Source organism: Eptesicus fuscus, chromosome 14, assembly GCF_027574615.1.
Source record: "Eptesicus fuscus isolate TK198812 chromosome 14, DD_ASM_mEF_20220401, whole genome shotgun sequence".
NCBI classification, from domain to species: domain Eukaryota; kingdom Metazoa; phylum Chordata; class Mammalia; order Chiroptera; family Vespertilionidae; genus Eptesicus; species Eptesicus fuscus.
This window is the reverse complement of record NC_072486.1, coordinates 61,682,632-61,700,316: the sequence shown is the minus strand read 5'-3', so window position 1 is coordinate 61,700,316 and position 17,685 is coordinate 61,682,632. Positions and strand designations below refer to the sequence as shown.

Sequence of the window (17,685 nt, the reverse complement as noted above, 5' to 3'; positions counted from 1 at the left end):
TCAATAAAAATTTTAAAAAGAGACTTAAGCCGAAACCGGTTTGGCTCAGTGGATAGAGCATCAGCCTGCGGACTGAAAGGTCTCGGGTTCGATTCTGGTCAAGGGCATGTACCTTGGTTGCGGGCACATCCCCAGTAGGGGGTGTGCAAGAGGCAGCTAATCGATGTTTCTCTCTCATCGATGTTTCTAATTCTCTATCTCTCTCCCTTCCTCTCTGTAAAAAATCAATAAAATATATTTTTTAAAAAAAGAGACTTAAGGTACATCAAAACAAAATGTATATTAGACTTACTGTGGTGATCACATGTTAAGGATATACATGTCATCTAAAACTAATACATTACTGTATGTCACCTATACTTTTTTTAAAAAAGAAAGAAAAAACCAAACAAGAAAAGCCCCAACAACAACAGGAAAGAAGATGTAATGTATGATCCTGGACTGGATACTGATTTGAGCAAAATAGCTCTAAAGAACATTTTTTACACAAACGGAGAAATTTGAGTATGGATTCAGTATTAGATGAAATGAAACTTACAGAAATGGCAAGACGACTGAAAAAGAAGGTTTCAAAGAGCACATTTAGTAATATGTCATTTTGGTTAAAACATTACATATTACATATAAAGATAGAAAGATCCAAAGAGGCATGAATATATTAGCAGTAGTGTTTCTCTTTTTGGAGATATTATTATACCATAAAATTCATCCTTTTAGAGTGTACAATTCAGAGGATTTTACTATAGTCATAAGGTTGTGCCACTCTCATCACTATATAGTTCCATTTTCATCACCTCAAAAAGAAGCCCATATCCATCACCGGTCACTCCCTAAATCCCCCTTTCCCCACACCTGGCAAGCAATAATCTACTTTCTGTCTTTATGAATTTGCCTATTATGAATACTGCATTTACATGGAAACATACCATATGTGGCCTTTGGTGTCTAGCTTCATTCACTTAACATAATGTTTTCAAAGTTCATCCATATTGTGACATGCATCAGTACTTCATCTCTTTTTATGGCTGAATAGTATTCCATTTTATGGGTATACCACATTTTGCTTATCTATTCATCAGTTGATGAATACTTGGGCTACTTTAGCCTTTTGCCTATTATGAATAATGCTGCTATGAACATTGTGTACAAGTTTTTGTGTGAACATGTTTCCAATGTTTTTTTTTTTATATATACCTAGGGATAGAATTGTTGGTCACATGGTAACTTTATGTTTATCTTTTTGAGGAACTACTGAACTGTTTTCCAAAGGGGCTGCACCATTCTACATTACCACCAGCAATGTAGGAGGGTTCTAACTTCTCCATATCCTTGCCAATGCTAGTTATTGTGCATGGGTTTTTTAAAGTTGTTTTAATATATTTTTATTGATTTCAGAGAGGAAGGGAAAGGGAAAGAGATACAGAAACATCAATGATGAGAGAGAATTATTGATCAGCTGCCTCCTACATGACCCACACGGGGGATTGAACCCATAACCTGGGCATGTGCCCTGACCTGGAATCGAACCATGACCTCCTGGTTCATAGGTTGACGCTCAACCATTGAGCCACGCTGGCTGGGCTGCATGGTTTAAAAAAATTTTTTTTATTAGAGTTATTCTACTTTGTGTGAAGTGGTATCTCATTTTGGTTTTGATTGCATTTCCCTGATAGCTAATGATGTTGAGCCTCTTTTCATGTACTTATTTATTGGTTATTTGTAAATCTTCATAGAAATGTCTATTCAAATCCCTTGCCAATTTAAAAATTAGATTATTTGTCTTTTTATTGCTGAGCTGTAAGAGTTATTTTATATATTCTGGATACTAGACCCTTGTCATACATGTGATTTGCAAATACAGGGTGTCCCCCAAAAATGTATACATACTTTAACAGCTGATAGCTCAATTTTGAAAATGAAATGCATTTGAATAAATACTGCCTTTGTAAGTGTTTATGTGGATGAACTTTGAAAACATTATGTTGAGTGAATGGAGTTAGACACAAAAGGCCACATATGGTATGATTCCATGTATATGCAATATTCATAATAGGCAAAGTGTGTGTATACATTTTTGGGGGAATACCCTATATTTTCCCCAATTCTGTGGGTTATTTTTTTACTTTCTTAAAAAAGTGTGCTTTGAAGCACAAACGTTTTTAATTTTGATGAAGTTCAACTTATATATTTTTTCTTTTGTGGCTTGTGCCTTTGGTGTCACATCTAAGAAATCATGCCTAATCTAAATTCATGAAATTTCTCTCTATACTTTCTTCTAAGCGTTTTAGTTCATATAGTTAGGCCTTTGATCCATTTTGTATATGGATCAAAGTATGTAATATATATGTGAGTAGGTATTATGTATATAGTATGAGGTTAAGGATCCAATTTCATTCTTTTGCAGGTGGGTATCCAGTTGCCCCACAAACATTTGTTGAAAGGGCTAATTTTTCTCCACTGAATTGCTTGGCACCCTTCTCAAAAATCAGTTGATCACCATAGATTTTTCTGTACTCTCAATTCTGTTCTCTTCATCTATATTACCCTTTTGGCAGAATCACACAGTCCTGAATATTGCAGATTTGTAGTAAGTTTCGAAATTAGGAAGTGTGAGACCTCCAACTTGGTTCTTCTTTTCCAAATTGGTTCTTCTGAGTTCCTTGCATTTCCATGGAATTTTAGGATCACCTTGTCAATTTGTGCAAAATATGGTATTTTGATAGGGATCGCACTGAATCTGTAGATCAATTTGGGGTGTGTTGCCATCTTAACAATAATAAATCTTCCAACCCATTAACACAAGATGTCCCTCTATTTACTTAAGTCTTCCTTAATTTGTTTCAACAATGTTTTCAGAGTTTTCACTGTACAGGTCTTGCACTTCTTTTTTAAATACATTCTTAATTTTTTGATGCTATTATCAATAAAATTGTTTCCCTAATTTTATTTTTGAATTGTTCAGCACTAGTATAGTTTCCCTATTGCTTTCCTATTTTCTATTTCATTTATTTCAGCTCTAATCTTTACTGTTTCTGTCTTTGTGTTTGCTTTGGGTCAGATTACTCTTCTTTACTAGTGTCTTAGCATGCGGGGTTATATTATTAACATGAAACTTTGTTCTTTTTAAATATAGCTGTTTAAAGCTGTACCTTTCCATATGAGCATTGCTTTTGTGGCATCTCACAAGGTTCAGTATGTTGTGTTTTTATTTTCATTCATCTCAAAATATTTTTTTTGTTTTATTTTATTTATTTTTAAAATAAATCTTTATTATTCAGATTATTACAGATGTTCCTCTTCCCCCCCCCCCATAGCTCCCCTCCACCTGATTCCCCCCAAACCCCATTCCCTTACCCCCCGCCACTATCCTCATCCATAGGTATAAGATTTTTGTCCAATCTCTTCCCGCACTCCTCACGCCCCCTTCCCCCCCGAGAATTGTCAGTCCACTCTCTTTCTATGCCCCTGATTTTATTATATTCACCAGTTTATTCTGTTCATCAGATTTTTTATTGACTTTATTTTTAGATTCACTTGTTGATAGATATGTATTTGTTGTCACTTTGTTGTTCATAATTTTTATCTTTACCTTTTTCTTCTTCTTCCTCTTCTTAAAGAATACCCTTCAGCATATCATATAATACTGGTTTGGTGGTGATGAACTACTTTAGCTTTTTCTTGTCTGTGAAGCTCTTTATCTGACCTTTAATTCTAAATGATAGCTTTGCTGGGTAGAGTAATCTTGGTTGTAGGTTCTTGCTGTTCATCACTTTGAATATTTCTTACCACTCCCTTCTGGCCTGCATAGTTTCTGTTGAGAAATCAGCTGACAGTGGTATGGGTACTCCCTTGTAGGTAACAAATTGTTTTTCTCTTGCTGCTTTCAAGATTCTCTCTTTGTCTTTTGCCCTTGGCATTTTAATTATGATGTGTCTTGGTGTGGTCCTCTTTGGATTCCTTTTGTTTGGGGTTCTCTGCGCTTCCTGGACTTGTAAGTCTATTTCTTTCACCAGGTAGGGAAAGTTTTCTGTCATTATTTCTTCTAATAGGTTTTCAATATTTTGCTCTCTCTCTTCTTCTGGCACTCCAATAATTCAGATGTTGGTACACTTGAAGTTGTCCCAGAGGCTCCTTACACTATCTTCATATTTTAGGATTCTTTTTTCTTTTTGTTCGTCTGGTTGTACATTTGAGAAGGATGTGCATTATGATGTTGGGTGGAGTGTTCTATACATGTCTGTTAGATCTAGTTGGTTAATAGTGTTGTCTTCTATTTCCTTGCTAATCTGTTTAGTTGTTTTACCCATTATTGAAAGTGGGTTATTGAAGTTTCCAGCTATTGCTGAATTGTTAATGGTGCCCCTCAGATCTCTCAGATTCATTTCATTTTTCTTTCTATTCCTCCAACTGAATAAGCTCAACTGAACTATTTTCAAGTTTGCAAATCCTTTCTTCCCTGGCCCAGTGGCTCAGTTGGTTAGAGCATCTTCCCCATATGTCATGGTTGTGGGTTTGATCTCCTGTCAAGGCACATATAAGAAGCAACCAATGAATGCATACACAAGTGGAACAACAAATTGATGTCTCTCTCTCTCTCTCCCCTCACCCCTTCCTCTCTCTCTAAAAAAAAAAATAAATAAATCAATACATAAAAATGTTTAAAAAATTATTTTTTTGCCTGCTCAAATTTATTTTAGAGCCCCTCTCATGAATTTTAAATTTTCATTATAGTACTTTTCAAGCACAGAATTCTTGTTTAGTTCCTTTAAAAAATATAATGTCTACCTCTTTATGAATATTTTCTATTTGATGAGACATTGTTCTCATACTTTCCTATAGTTTTTTTTTTAAAGACATGGTTTTCTTTTAATCCTTGAACATATTTATAATAGGGAATTCAAATCTTTGTCCTTTTAGTGCAACATCTGGGCTTCCTAGAGAGTTTCTATTGACTACTCCCCTATCCTCCCCATGTATTGACCATATACCTTATTTCTTTTCATGTGTTATAATTTTTTGCTGAAAACTGAACATTTTAATAATATAATATTGTAATCTAGAATCCAGGCTGGCAATCTGGAATATAACCTATAGATCAGATTCTCTCTCCTCCCCAGGGTTTGTCATTGCTATTGCTGTTTGTTTAGCGACTTTTCTGAACAAATGCCATAAAGTTTGAACTTCTTGTTTATGTGACCATTGAAGTCTCCGTTCTGTTAGCTTAGTGGTCAGCTAATGATAGGACAGAGATTTCCTTAAGTGCTTGAAACCAGTAAGTCTCCCAGTGTTTGCAGAGCAGTTCAGTATGTATGTTGGTGCACAACTTCAACACTCGGCCACGTGGTTGAAAATTCTTCCATAACCTTCACTTCCTGCTTTTGCAGAGGCTCAAGGTCGGTAAAGCGAGCTCTTGAGATCTTTGCTGATTATGCACACAGCCCTGGCCATGAGCACAGCCCCACATATATAGGGGCCTCCTAGATTCCCAGGAATATGCAGTTCTTCTTAAAGCCCCTATGGACATTTCATTCCCCAATTTTTCTTTTAAGTTTTTTAAATAAACCTATTATTTGCCCCAACTATTATCCAATGACTCTGACAACTGTGAAGTTAAACAATTACCTCTAATTGTTTTATTAACATTATTATTCCTCACCTGAGGATACATCCCTTCTATTGATTATAGAGAGAGGGGAGAGAGAGAGAGAGAGGAGAGAGAGAGAGAAGAGAGAGAGAGAGACATTGATGTGAGAGAGAAATATCTATTGGCTGCCTCCCGTACACACCCCAACCAGGGATCAAACCCACAACCCAGTTATATGCCCTGACAGGGAATCGCGAACCCACAATCCTTCGGTGCATGGGACGATGCTCCAACCAACTGAGCCATACCAGCCAGGGCAACTCTAATTGTTTTAGACAAATGTTCTGGGGGAAAGGTTTTTGCATGGGAAGAATCCCTAGTCATTCAAATAAAGCCAGCCTTGCAAATGGGATCTATCAGGGAACCACCAGATGGGTCAAATAATGACAGCTCTCTGTGAATACGGCTTTGGGGGAGCTCCAATCCCATTCTGTCCTCTCTGCAGCACCCACTTTCCACTTTCAAAGGTATCACAGTTTGGCTGACAGATTTGATGGCTCTAATTACTGACAGCAGCAGGAGGCGAGGAAGGCAGCAAAGAACCCAGGGCCAGTGATGAGAGCAGAAAACCTGGGGAGCCAGTCTGGGACCAAAACTGGGCCTGGGAATAAATGGGTGAAGGGCTTGAGCATGGCTCCCAGCTACAGCATAGAGGTTTCCACCGCAGTGTCTCAGCTACTTCTTAACCACCATCTTGGGTGAATTCTTGGTGCCAGGCTGCTGGTTTTCACTATAATTGTGGGCTGTTGGTTTTCAAGGCTACCAGGGAGCTAGAAATAGGTACTAGGGGATAGGGCAAATTAAAATTTCACAAAACATATAGTTTTACTGAGATTCAGATTTTAAAAAAATGATCTTTGGATTGCTGTAAGTCTTTGTTCACTTTCCAGAATTCTGGTAAACTTGATTCTGACGATATTTGCTTTTTTTTTTTTTTTTTCCATTGCTGTTATGGAGGAGAGTATTTGGAAGTTCTTAGTCTACTATTTTTGCTAATACCACTTAGTGTGATAATCTCTTGGTGATGGCCATGTAGGGTATTATTTTATATTTTGGGTTTGTCTACATTTTCTAATTTTCCACAATACACATGTGATGTGTCTGCAGTAAGTATTCATTTACAGTAAGAAAAAGAATAAAATCTAAAACTAAAATCCATGAAATTTTAGTTTGCCATCTCAGTGAATTTGACTGTTCAGACGAGGGACTTTTAGTTAGGAACTTTATGTTCTTTTAACTTTCCCTTATTGTTTTTTTGTTTTTTTTCCAGTTATCATTGTCAATTTGTGTCTGCTGACTAGAAATAAGGGCTTTAAAATGAAAGGCCTGTCTGCATTTTTGTGGGAAGGCGGGGGGCAAAGAGAATGGTGTGGTGGCGGTAACTCTCCAGTTAGTTTTGAGAGAGAGAACTGAGAACTCCTTGGAATGGAGGGGTCACTGTGACAGTGGCCATAAGTCCTGGTTTTCCTGGGACGACCCCAGTTTATACCTGTCTCATCGTGTAATAAGGAATAGCACCCACTTTCCACTTTCAAAGGTATCCCAGTTTGGCTGACAGATTTGATGGCCCTAATTACTGACAGCAGCAGGAGGCGAGGAAGGCAGCACAGGACCCAGGGCCTGTGAAGAGAGCAGAAAACCCGGGGCGCCAGTCTGGGACCAAAACTGGGCCTGGGAATAAATGGGTGAAGGGCGTGAGCATGGCTCCCAGCTACAGCGTAGAGGTTTCCACCGCAGCGTCTCAGCTACTTCTTAATCTTGGGTGAATTCCTGGCTCAAGCTGACTCCTCCTGAGTTACCACGAGGCAATCACTAGATCCTTCTTCCACCTGCTTCGGCCAGCAAGGGCCTTGCTAGCCAGGCTCTCGCACACATTTCCCACTTTTCCCCGGTGAGAGCAGCCACATGGCCGTCCTCTCTTGGGCTCCTTGGGCCCCAGGTCTGACTTGGGATTGGTGGTGCTGAAGAAACCTTAGGTCATGTTCTCTCTGGTGTCTGTGGCTTGGCGGAAGCTTCTTGGAAGTACAGAGAAGGAGACTCACCTTGGCTGCCTGGACCGAGGTAAGTGACCAGGTTTGGAAGCACAGGAGCGGTCTCGCTGCCTAGGGATTAAGTGAGAGCAGGCTCCTGGGACTCAGGGTGGCTGTTCAATGTGACATTCGGCTGTGGTGGCGTCTCCTTTAGATGCCCCTGGGTGGAGGGCTGATGGCACCTTTCCTTAGCTTCTTGAAGTTTTCGGAGGGTAGGAGCACCAGACAGGAATTCTTGAATGCTTGCCTAGAGCGAATACCTGGATGTTGCTCACTGAGAAAATAAAATGCAACAAATCCCAGAGCCCAGTTTGATTGCCACCGCAAGGTAAACGCTTTCCATGAAAGAAATCATTCAACATAGAAATCAGAAATCAAGGGTGATGTCTGAATGCCTGCTCTGATCCTCACAGGCAATCAGGCAGGCATGGGCCTGCAGTGTTGACGATGCCAAGTTTTTTTTTCAAATCAGAGTTGGTGATTAGGTGTGTGGCATCCTGGCAGGTGCACAGTATTACCCCAGATTGGATAAGATTCAGCTGGGGGAAGAAGTGCTTAAAAGATATTATTACAGAACCTACAAAATTGTCGGCCTAATTTGTATATTTTTTACTTAACTTTATTGAGTTGTAACTTACATGCAATAAAATGCACCTATTTTAAGCATACAGGTCAGTGAATTTTAACAATGCATATATTCATGTAATCACACCTGCAATCAATTCCATTACCCTTAAAAGTCCTCCATGCCCCAGTCCAGGGAATACGCCTTACTCTTGTCTTAGGCCACCACTGATCTACTTTCTTCCACTGTGGATTAGACTTGCATTTTGTAGAATTTCATTAAATGGAATCATATGGCATGGTTCGTTTGTCCATCGTACTGTTTTGTGAGATTTTTTTTTTCTTCATATTGCTGTAGGTATCAGTACTTAGTTCCTTTTTACTGTTGAGTGTGGATACGCTACAGTTTGTGTATTTGTTTACCCGTTATTTGACATTTGGGTTGTTTTCAGATTTTAGCTATTATGAATAAAGCTGCCAAGACTATTCATACAGAAGCTTTTGTGTGAGCACATTTTTTTTTGTGTGTTTTGTTTTAGTAAATAGGCGTAGAATTGCTGGGTGTACAGTAAGTGTGCTTATAAGGCACTGCCAAACAGTTTTTCTAAAGTCGTTGCACCTTTTTACATTCCCTCTCACAATATGGGAGTTCAAATTTCTCCACATCTCCTCCATCACTTAGAATGACCACTTTTTAAGGTTACAATATTTTAGTCAGTGTGTAGTGGTAAATTATTGTAGTTTTAATGTGCAATTCCTTGATGGCTAATTACATTGTATATCTTTTTATGTGCTTATCGGCTAATTATAAATCTTTTTTGTGAAAAACTCTAAATCTTTTGTCCATTTTATATTGGGTAATTTTTTTTCTTATTAATGATTTGTAAGATTTTATATATATATATTTGTAAGATTATATATATATTTGTTTTCTTATTAATGATTTGTAAGATTATATATATATATATATATATATATATATATATATATAATGGATACAAGTCCTTTGTCTGATATATGTGTTGTGAATACTTGCTTTTCTGGGGGTATCAGTAATTATTAATTGTATTTTTCAAGAATTTTCTACATTTCATCTAGGTTGTCAAATATATTGGCATAAATTTATTCAAAATATTATTTTATTATCCTTTTAATGTCATAGGATCTGTGGCAATCCCACCTGTCATTCCTGATATTGGTGATTTATGTTCTTTATTCCTGAATCAGTCTAGCTAAGGGTTTGTCAGTTTTGTTAAAACTTTCAAAGAAGTTACTTTTGTTAATTTTTCCACCATCTATCTCTTTTGTTAATTTCTGCTTTTATGTTTCCTTCCTTTTATGGATTATGGACTTACTTTTCTCTCTTATTCCAGTTTTTTGGGATGGAAACTTAGGTCATTGATTTTAGATCTTTCTCTTTTCGAAGGTAAAAGTTTCTCTATAAGCACTGAGTTAGCTGCATCCCAGAAATTTTAATGTATTGTATTTTCATTGTCATTCAGTTCAAAATACCTACAATTTCTCTTGTGATTTCATCTTTGACCCATAAATTATTTATAAGTGTGTGTTTAATTTCCTTTGATTTGGAGTTATGATAGACATATAAAATTATTTTATAAAACTCCCACTGACATTTGATTTGGCGCGAGACAACTCTAAGCCTATTGTCTGCCCGTGTCTGTTGCCTCCTGCACATCCTGACAAAGCGGACCCACCCACAGGCCCCACAAGCACATGTGCCCTCTTGCTGTCCCTGACGTTTCATGCTGGGTGGGTCCTCTTTCAAATCTTATACGGGCAGGGCTTCCCTTTTATAAAACGTTGCACACTTACTATTCACTCTCTTCCTATTGTGGACTTTCTCCAGAGAAAGCAATCCCCTCCACCACTCACCTTGGAACTTTTATTTTTATGTGAGTAATTAATATTTCTTGGATCATATCAAAGGATTACTGTCATTCTGACATTCAAACATAAAGTTGGAGTGTCTCTATTTCATGGCAGAGTTGCTATAGCAGTTTTCTTGAGTTGTACTTAGATGCCTTTGCACTCAGAAAATATACTCTGTATGATTCCATCCTTTTACATTTGTTGAAACTTGTTCTATAGCCCAACATATGTATGTATGTATGTATATATATATATATACACACACAAACACACATATATGTACACACACACACACATACTAGAGGCCCAATACACAAAATTTGTGCAAGGGGCTTGGCCCTCGCAGCCGCAGCAGCTTGCCTTGGCCCTCCCAGTCCTGGAAGGACATCCGGAAGGTTGTTCGGCTGTCCAGTCTAATTAGCATATATATATATATATATATATATATAGTTTTATTGATTTTTAGAGGGAGAGGAAAGGAGAAAGAGAAACATTAATGTGAGAACAGAACATCAAATGGCTGCCTCCTGCACTGGAATTGAACTCGCAACCTTTAGGTGGTGGAATCAAACCAGCAACGTTCTGGTGCACAGAATGATGCCCAACCAACTGAGCCACCACCAGCCGGGCCCAACATATAGTTTACAGTGGTGACTGCATCACATGGACTTGAAAAGAATGGCCATTCTGAAATCACTGGGAGTCGTGCTCCACAAATGTTAATGAGGTCAGTTTGGCTAACAGTGTTGTTCAAACCTTCTCTCTCTGAACTCATTTTCTGTCTATCTGTGCTATCAATTATTGAGAAAGAAAGGCTGAAATTTCCAGCTATCACTACAAATTTGTATATAATTCTTCTTTTAGTTCCATTAGTTTTTGCCTCGTGTATCTTGACGCTCTGTTATTAGATGTGAACACATTTAGTTTTGCTATGTTTAGATGAATTGATTATTGGATCATCATGTAATCTCCTTATGGCAGGAAGAATTCCAAGATGACCCGCCAAATTCCCTTCCCCTCTTGTATACATTACCTGAGTAATCTCTGGGACTATTAATATGATGGATTTTACTCCCAGGATTAGGTTACGTGGTATGGGCACTAGTGACCTCACACTGGGGCATTATCTGGGTCAGCCTGACCTAATCGCATGAAAATGGAGTTTTCTACAGCTGGTCACGGAAGGGGAGTCAGGAATTTGAAGCATGAGGATTCGGTGTGCTGACAGCCAGCAAAGAAAAGGGAACTCGATTATTCAATCACAAGGAATTGAATTCTTCCAACAAGAGTGGGCTTGAAAGCAGATTATTTTCCCAGAGCTTCGAGATGAAAACTCAACCTGACTGATCTCAGTCTTCTGCTACCCAGTCACGCCACGCCAGACTTCTCATACATGGAATTCGAACTAGTCCATGGTGCTGCTTTAAGCTGTCAGGCTTGTGGTAATTTGTTATGCAGCTATAGAAAACGGATACAGTACTTCTTTGTCGCTGCCAATATTCCTTATTCTGAAGTCTACTTTCTCTTACATTATCCAGTCACTCCAGATTTCTTATGATTAGGGTTTGCATGTTATGTCTCTTTCCATATTCTTGTTTTAGTCTGTTTCTTTATATAACAAGTGTGTTTCTTGTAGTCATCGTATAGTTGGGCCTTCTTGCGTAATTCATTCTGACAATCTCTGCCTTGTAATTGAGTATTTTTATTTTATTTAATTACATACTAGTACATGGTCTGGCTTATGGCTACCATCTTGCTATTACTTTTCTATTTCATCCGATTTTTGTTCTTTTCCGCCCCCTCCTTTTTCTGCTGTCTTTTGCTTTGTGTATTTTTTAGCATTTCATTTTATTTCCTTTGTTGCATTACTAGTTATGGCTCTTTGTTTTATTTTTCTTTGGTTTTCCTATGTCTTATCATATCTATTTTTAAGCTATTACATTGCACCTTCAAATAATATTGTATTTAATATTAAGTTTGCAATTGTATACTTCTATAGAAGCTGTCGGATATTTGTGTTTTGTTACTATAATTTTATGCTCTCTCTATATAAATATCACTATTCATTCTTAATATTTTAATTTAACAAGTCAATTATACTTTAAAGAAATTATAAAAGTGAGAAAATTTATTTATGTTAACCATGTACTTGCCATTTCTGATGCCTCTCTCTCTCTCTCTCTCTGTGTGTGTATGTATGTGTATGTGTGTATCTGAGAGTCTTTCAAGAAGGAATAATTTTCCTTCAGGTAACATTTTTCTTCAGAGTGAAAAATTTCATGAACATTTCTTATAGTTCAGTAATGCCAGAGACACATTATTTCAGCTTTGTGTTTGTCTGAAAATGACTCTATTTTACCTTCATTTAAAATAATAACCTTTTTAGTTTGGAATAAGTTTAGATTTGCAGAATAGTTACAAAGATAATGGAGAATTCTCATAAGTCTTTTCACATTTCCTCTATTATTGTACATTTGTCAAAACTAAGAAGCAACATTGGTTTGTTTTTACTAACCATACTCCAGAACTCTCCCTCGGTGTCCTCTTTCTATTCTAGGACCCTCTTCAGGGCACCACACTGCAACTGAATCGCATCCTCGTCTCCTCTGGCTTGTGGCAGTTTCTCAACCTTTCCTTGTTTTTCATGACCTCGGCAATATTGAAGAGTACTAGTCAGATATTTTATACATTGTTCTTCAATTTTTTTCTTCTGATGTTTTTCTCATAGCCCTGGATTTTTGGAAGGAAGGCCACAGAGGTGAGGTATCCTTCTCATCACATCCTATTACGAGGTTCATGATACCTACATAATATCGCTGGTGATGTTGCCTTGATCATATGGTTCACATGGTATTTGTAAGGATTCTCCATGGCATAGTTAATACTTACCCCTTTCCATACTTTATCCTTTAGAAAGTAGACTAAGTCAAGGGAGGAAGGAATTAAATTTCACCTGTTGGAGTGGAGAGTATCTGTGCATCTGTACGTCTCTATATTATTAGGAATTCTTACCTAGAGAAGATTCGTTTCTTCAATTTCATTCGTTAATAATTCAATGAATCGCTTATTTATATAAGTGGACTCATGTATATTTACTTTATATTTTGGGTTATAATCCAGCACTGGTACTTATTTTGTTGCTCAAATTACGAAATCTTTCAGGTTGGTCCCTATGACCCATGACAGGTGCCATGACTCTGTTTTTGAGCACTTTCTTACTTTCTGGTACTACAAGATGCTTCTTTATTTTCCTCACCACAGTCTAAGAATCAGCCTTTTCTCCAAGATGCCTGTTTTATTTTCATTTAATTTAAAAATGAAAATGTGGGCACTGAGCTTGTTCATTACTATTGGATGTCACCGCTTTTAGTCCCTCCCAGCAGACAGAGCTAGGTAACATATACATCTATAATTATATATATATCAGAGACATGAGTTCATATATATAGCACATACACAAGTTCATATTGATGCCTTGGACTCCAAACCAGTACCACAAGGGTCATTTTAGCGTTCCTTTTTTTCTGTCACTTCCCTCTCCAGTAGTGAGAAGCCAGGCTACCATCATCCATCATCCACTTACTTAATTATTCATCCCCTATACCTGTGTAAAATAATTGTGAACCTGGACTCTCATGAGAAACAAATTCATAATGGAATACAGTTTTTATGTATGGTTTCTTTTATCCTTATCCTTAAAACTTCCAGGCAAATGCAGTTTTCAAAGTTACTTAGGTCAGCTCCTCTCTCCACACACACTTAAGTGTGGTTATGTCACATACTTGCAATACTGTTAGATTTATTTGTCACATTCCATCCTGGGATTTCTCCAAGATTCTGGCTAATCTACATCTGACATGATTGCTGTAGTGTTAGAGTAATAGTAAGTCTTGAAATATAGTAATGTGTTCTTTTTCAAAAATTGTTTGGCTATTTTAATTCCTTTGCCTTTCCATATGAATTTTAGAATAAGCTTATAAAAATATACAAAAAAATTGGCTGGGGTTTTGATTGGGATTGCCTTGACTCTCTAAACCATATTTGATAGATTTAATGCCTTAACAATATTGAGTCTTCCAGTCCATGAATATGCTATATCTTTCCATTTACTTAGAGCTTCTTTTATTTCTTTTATCAATGTTGTTTTTTTTCAGTTTTCCACATAGAGATATTGCATATATTTTGTTAGATTTATATATAAGTCCTTTGTGAAGATGGTTCTATTGTGAATGGTATTGTTTTATGTTAATTTCAGTTTTCAATTGTTCATTGCTTGTATATAGGAACATAATTAACTTCTATATGTTAATCTTGTATCTTGCTAAACTCACTTTTTAGTTCTAGGAGACTTTTGTAGATTTTATGGGATTTTCTACATGTTGCCTATGACTAAAGATAGTTTATTTATTTCTTTTTAACGTATATACTTTTAAATTCCTTTTTCTTACTTTATAGTACTAGCTAGGAATTCAAGTACAATGTTGAAAAGGAGTGGTAAAGAGGACATCTTGCCTGGTCCAGATCTTAGACGGAAAGTGTTCAATCTCTCGCCATTAAGTATAATGTTAGCTGTAGGTTAAAGAACTTTCCTTCTATTCCTAGTTTCCTGAGAGGGTTTTTTTTTTTTTTTAATCATGAATTGATATTGAATTTTGTCAAAAGCTTTTTCTGCATCTACTTGTATTGTCATATGATTTTTCTCATTTAATCAATAAATTATGTGATCAATTTTTCTTCCCAACTTTATTGAGATATTATTGACATATGTAAGTTTAAGGTATACAGTATGATGATTAGAAATATGTATATATTGCAAGATGATTACCACAATAAGGTTAGTTAGTGTCTTCACAAAATTACAACTGTGTGGTGATAACATCTAAGGCCTACTTACTTAAAAAGTTTCTGCTTACTTAAAAACTTTCAAATATAAAATACAGTATTGATAATTATAGTGACCATTATATCGATTGACTATTGAATGTTGGTCGAGCCTTGCATTCCTAATATGACCCCCATGTAGTCATATGTATTTTTATTTTTATATAATGTTGGATTCAATTTGCTAATATTTTAAAAAATATTTTTGTTTCTAATTCATGGGAGATATTAGTCTACAGTTGTTGTTTTTCAAATATATTTTTTGTTGGTTTCAGAGAGAGGAAGGGAGAGGGAAAGAGACAGAAACATCAATGATGAGAGACAATTATTGATTGGCTGCCTCCTGCATGCCCCACACTGGGGATTAAGCCTGCAACCTGGGCATGTACCCTGACCGGGAATCGAACCCTGACCTCCTGGTTCATAGGTTGATGCTCAACCACTGAGCCACACTGGCTGGGCTACAATTTTTTTTTCTGAAATGTCTTTGTCTGATTTTTGTATTTAGGGATGCTGGTCTCACAAAGTAAGTTGGGAAGTGTTCCTTCCTTTTATATTTTGTGTAAGAGAATGTAAGGAGTTAGTGTTATTTCTCCCTTAAATATTTAATAGAATTAACAGAGAAACCACCTTGCCATGAAGGTTTCTTTTTTTTTTTTTTTTTTTGTGGGGGGGAAGGCTTTTAATCACAAATTTAATTCCTTTAATAGATACAAGGCTATCCAAAATATTTTTATCTCTTCTGTAGTGAGTTTTGATAATTTCTGTTTTTCATGGAATTGGTCCATTTTATTAAAGCTATTAAATGTTGAGGCATAGAGGGTTTTTTGTTGTTGTTGTTGTTGTTGTTGTTATTGTTAATCACCACCTGAGGATATTTTTCCATTGATTTTTTAGAGTGGAAGGGAGGGGGAGAGAGAGAAAAACACCGATGTGAGAGAGACACATAGATTGGTTGCCTCCCGAAGGAGCCTGCAACCCTGACTGGAATCAAACTCAGGGCCCTTCAGTTCACAGGCCGATGCTTTATCCACTGAGCCAAATGGGCTAGGGCTAGAGTTTTTTTTTTTTCTTTCTTTCTTTTTAAAAAATATGGAACGCTTCACGAATTTGCATGTCATCCTTGCGCAGGGGCCATGCTAATCATCCCTGTATTGTTCCAATTTTAGTATATGTGCTGCCGAAGTGAGCACTAGAGTTGTTTTTAACATTGCTTCATTATTCTTAATATTGGTGAGGGTCTGTCTAGTATTCCTAATATTGGTCATTTTCATCTTCTCTCTTTTTCCTTGGTTGGCCATGCTAACCTTTGGCTCTTAGGGGCAGAGCACTCACAGAGCACCTAGAAAATCATGGTCTGCAGAACCCTCACACTGGGTTAAGAGCACCTGTAGATTTTTGACTCTCAGTGAAAGATTGAATTTCTTCGTATCAAGAAAGCTAGCTCTGTTGATCCTGCTGGGACCTCTGTATAGTGATGGATGATAAATTTATATTCAAGCACAATTCCTTGATAACCTGCATTACTTTAGTTTGACTAAGTGAATACCTTAGACATGGTTCTGGGACATCTTGTGATAAGGTATTAATTAATGTTTCAAGGTCCTAGAAACTTTCTTAAAAGCTCATTCTTTGAGATAGTTAAAAGCTGTTTCTCTGGGAACATTTATAAAATAAATAACTCTGTAACAGATATGAAAAAAAAGAAAAGACACAAGTTACCCATATCAGGAATAAATGAGGGGCTATCACTATAGCTCCAACAGACATTAAAAGGATAATAATATTTGTGAAAAAATGTATGCCAATAAATTTGACAATGATACAAACTACCAAAGCTTTCTCAGAAAGAAAGAGTCCTATATCTATGAAAGAAGTGAATTTGTAAAAATCTCCCTTCCCCAAGAAACTTACTAACCAACAAAAACCCCTCCAGGCCAAGATAGCTTTAGTTACAAATTCTACCAACAGTTTAAGGTAGAAAAGCATCAATTCTATACAAAAATTTCCAGAAAACAGAGAGGAAGAAACATTTCTCAATTCATCTTATTAGGCCAGTAATACCTTACCACCAGGACTGGACAAAGACATTATAAGAAAAGCAAACTAGATGCCAATATCTTTCATGAACACAGTCACAAAAATTCTTAATAGTTTAAGCAAATTAAACCCAAATCAAATAATATATCATCAGCATTTACTTGAGAAACATATCCATACAAAGCCTTGCACATGAATGTTCATAATAGCTTAATTTATAATATTCCCAAATGGAAACAACCCAAATGACCATCTACGCAGGGGCCATATGTTACCCATAAGACATAAGTATGATTATTATATTATAGTAAGACACAAGATGACTATAATAAATTAATAAATGAATTGATAGTTGATGGCTATATAATTGATTCCATATAATGGAATACTATTTAACAATTAAAAAACAAAACAAAGTATCAATGTACACAACAACATGGATGGATCTGAAAATCATTATGTTGAGTGAAAGAAGTCATCCAAAAGGGAGTACATGCCACACAGTTCCATTTGTAGGAAATTCTAGAAAAGCCTAACAGAAATTAAGTGACACAAATCAGATCAGTGATAGCTTGGGCATGGCAATGGCCGAGAGGAGGTCGGGAAGGGAAAGAGAAATGGATTACAGAGGGGCAG

General features: G+C 36.7%; 1 non-coding gene across 1 annotated transcript; it reads right to left on the bottom strand.

Moving 5' to 3' along the window:
- Window positions 1-16,095: 16,095 nt before the first annotated feature.
- On the bottom strand, window positions 16,096-16,202 carry LOC114227255 (U6 spliceosomal RNA). The gene has a single exon (XR_003613310.1). It is a non-coding gene; the product is annotated as a U6 spliceosomal RNA (small nuclear RNA).
- Window positions 16,203-17,685: the final 1,483 nt, after the last annotated feature.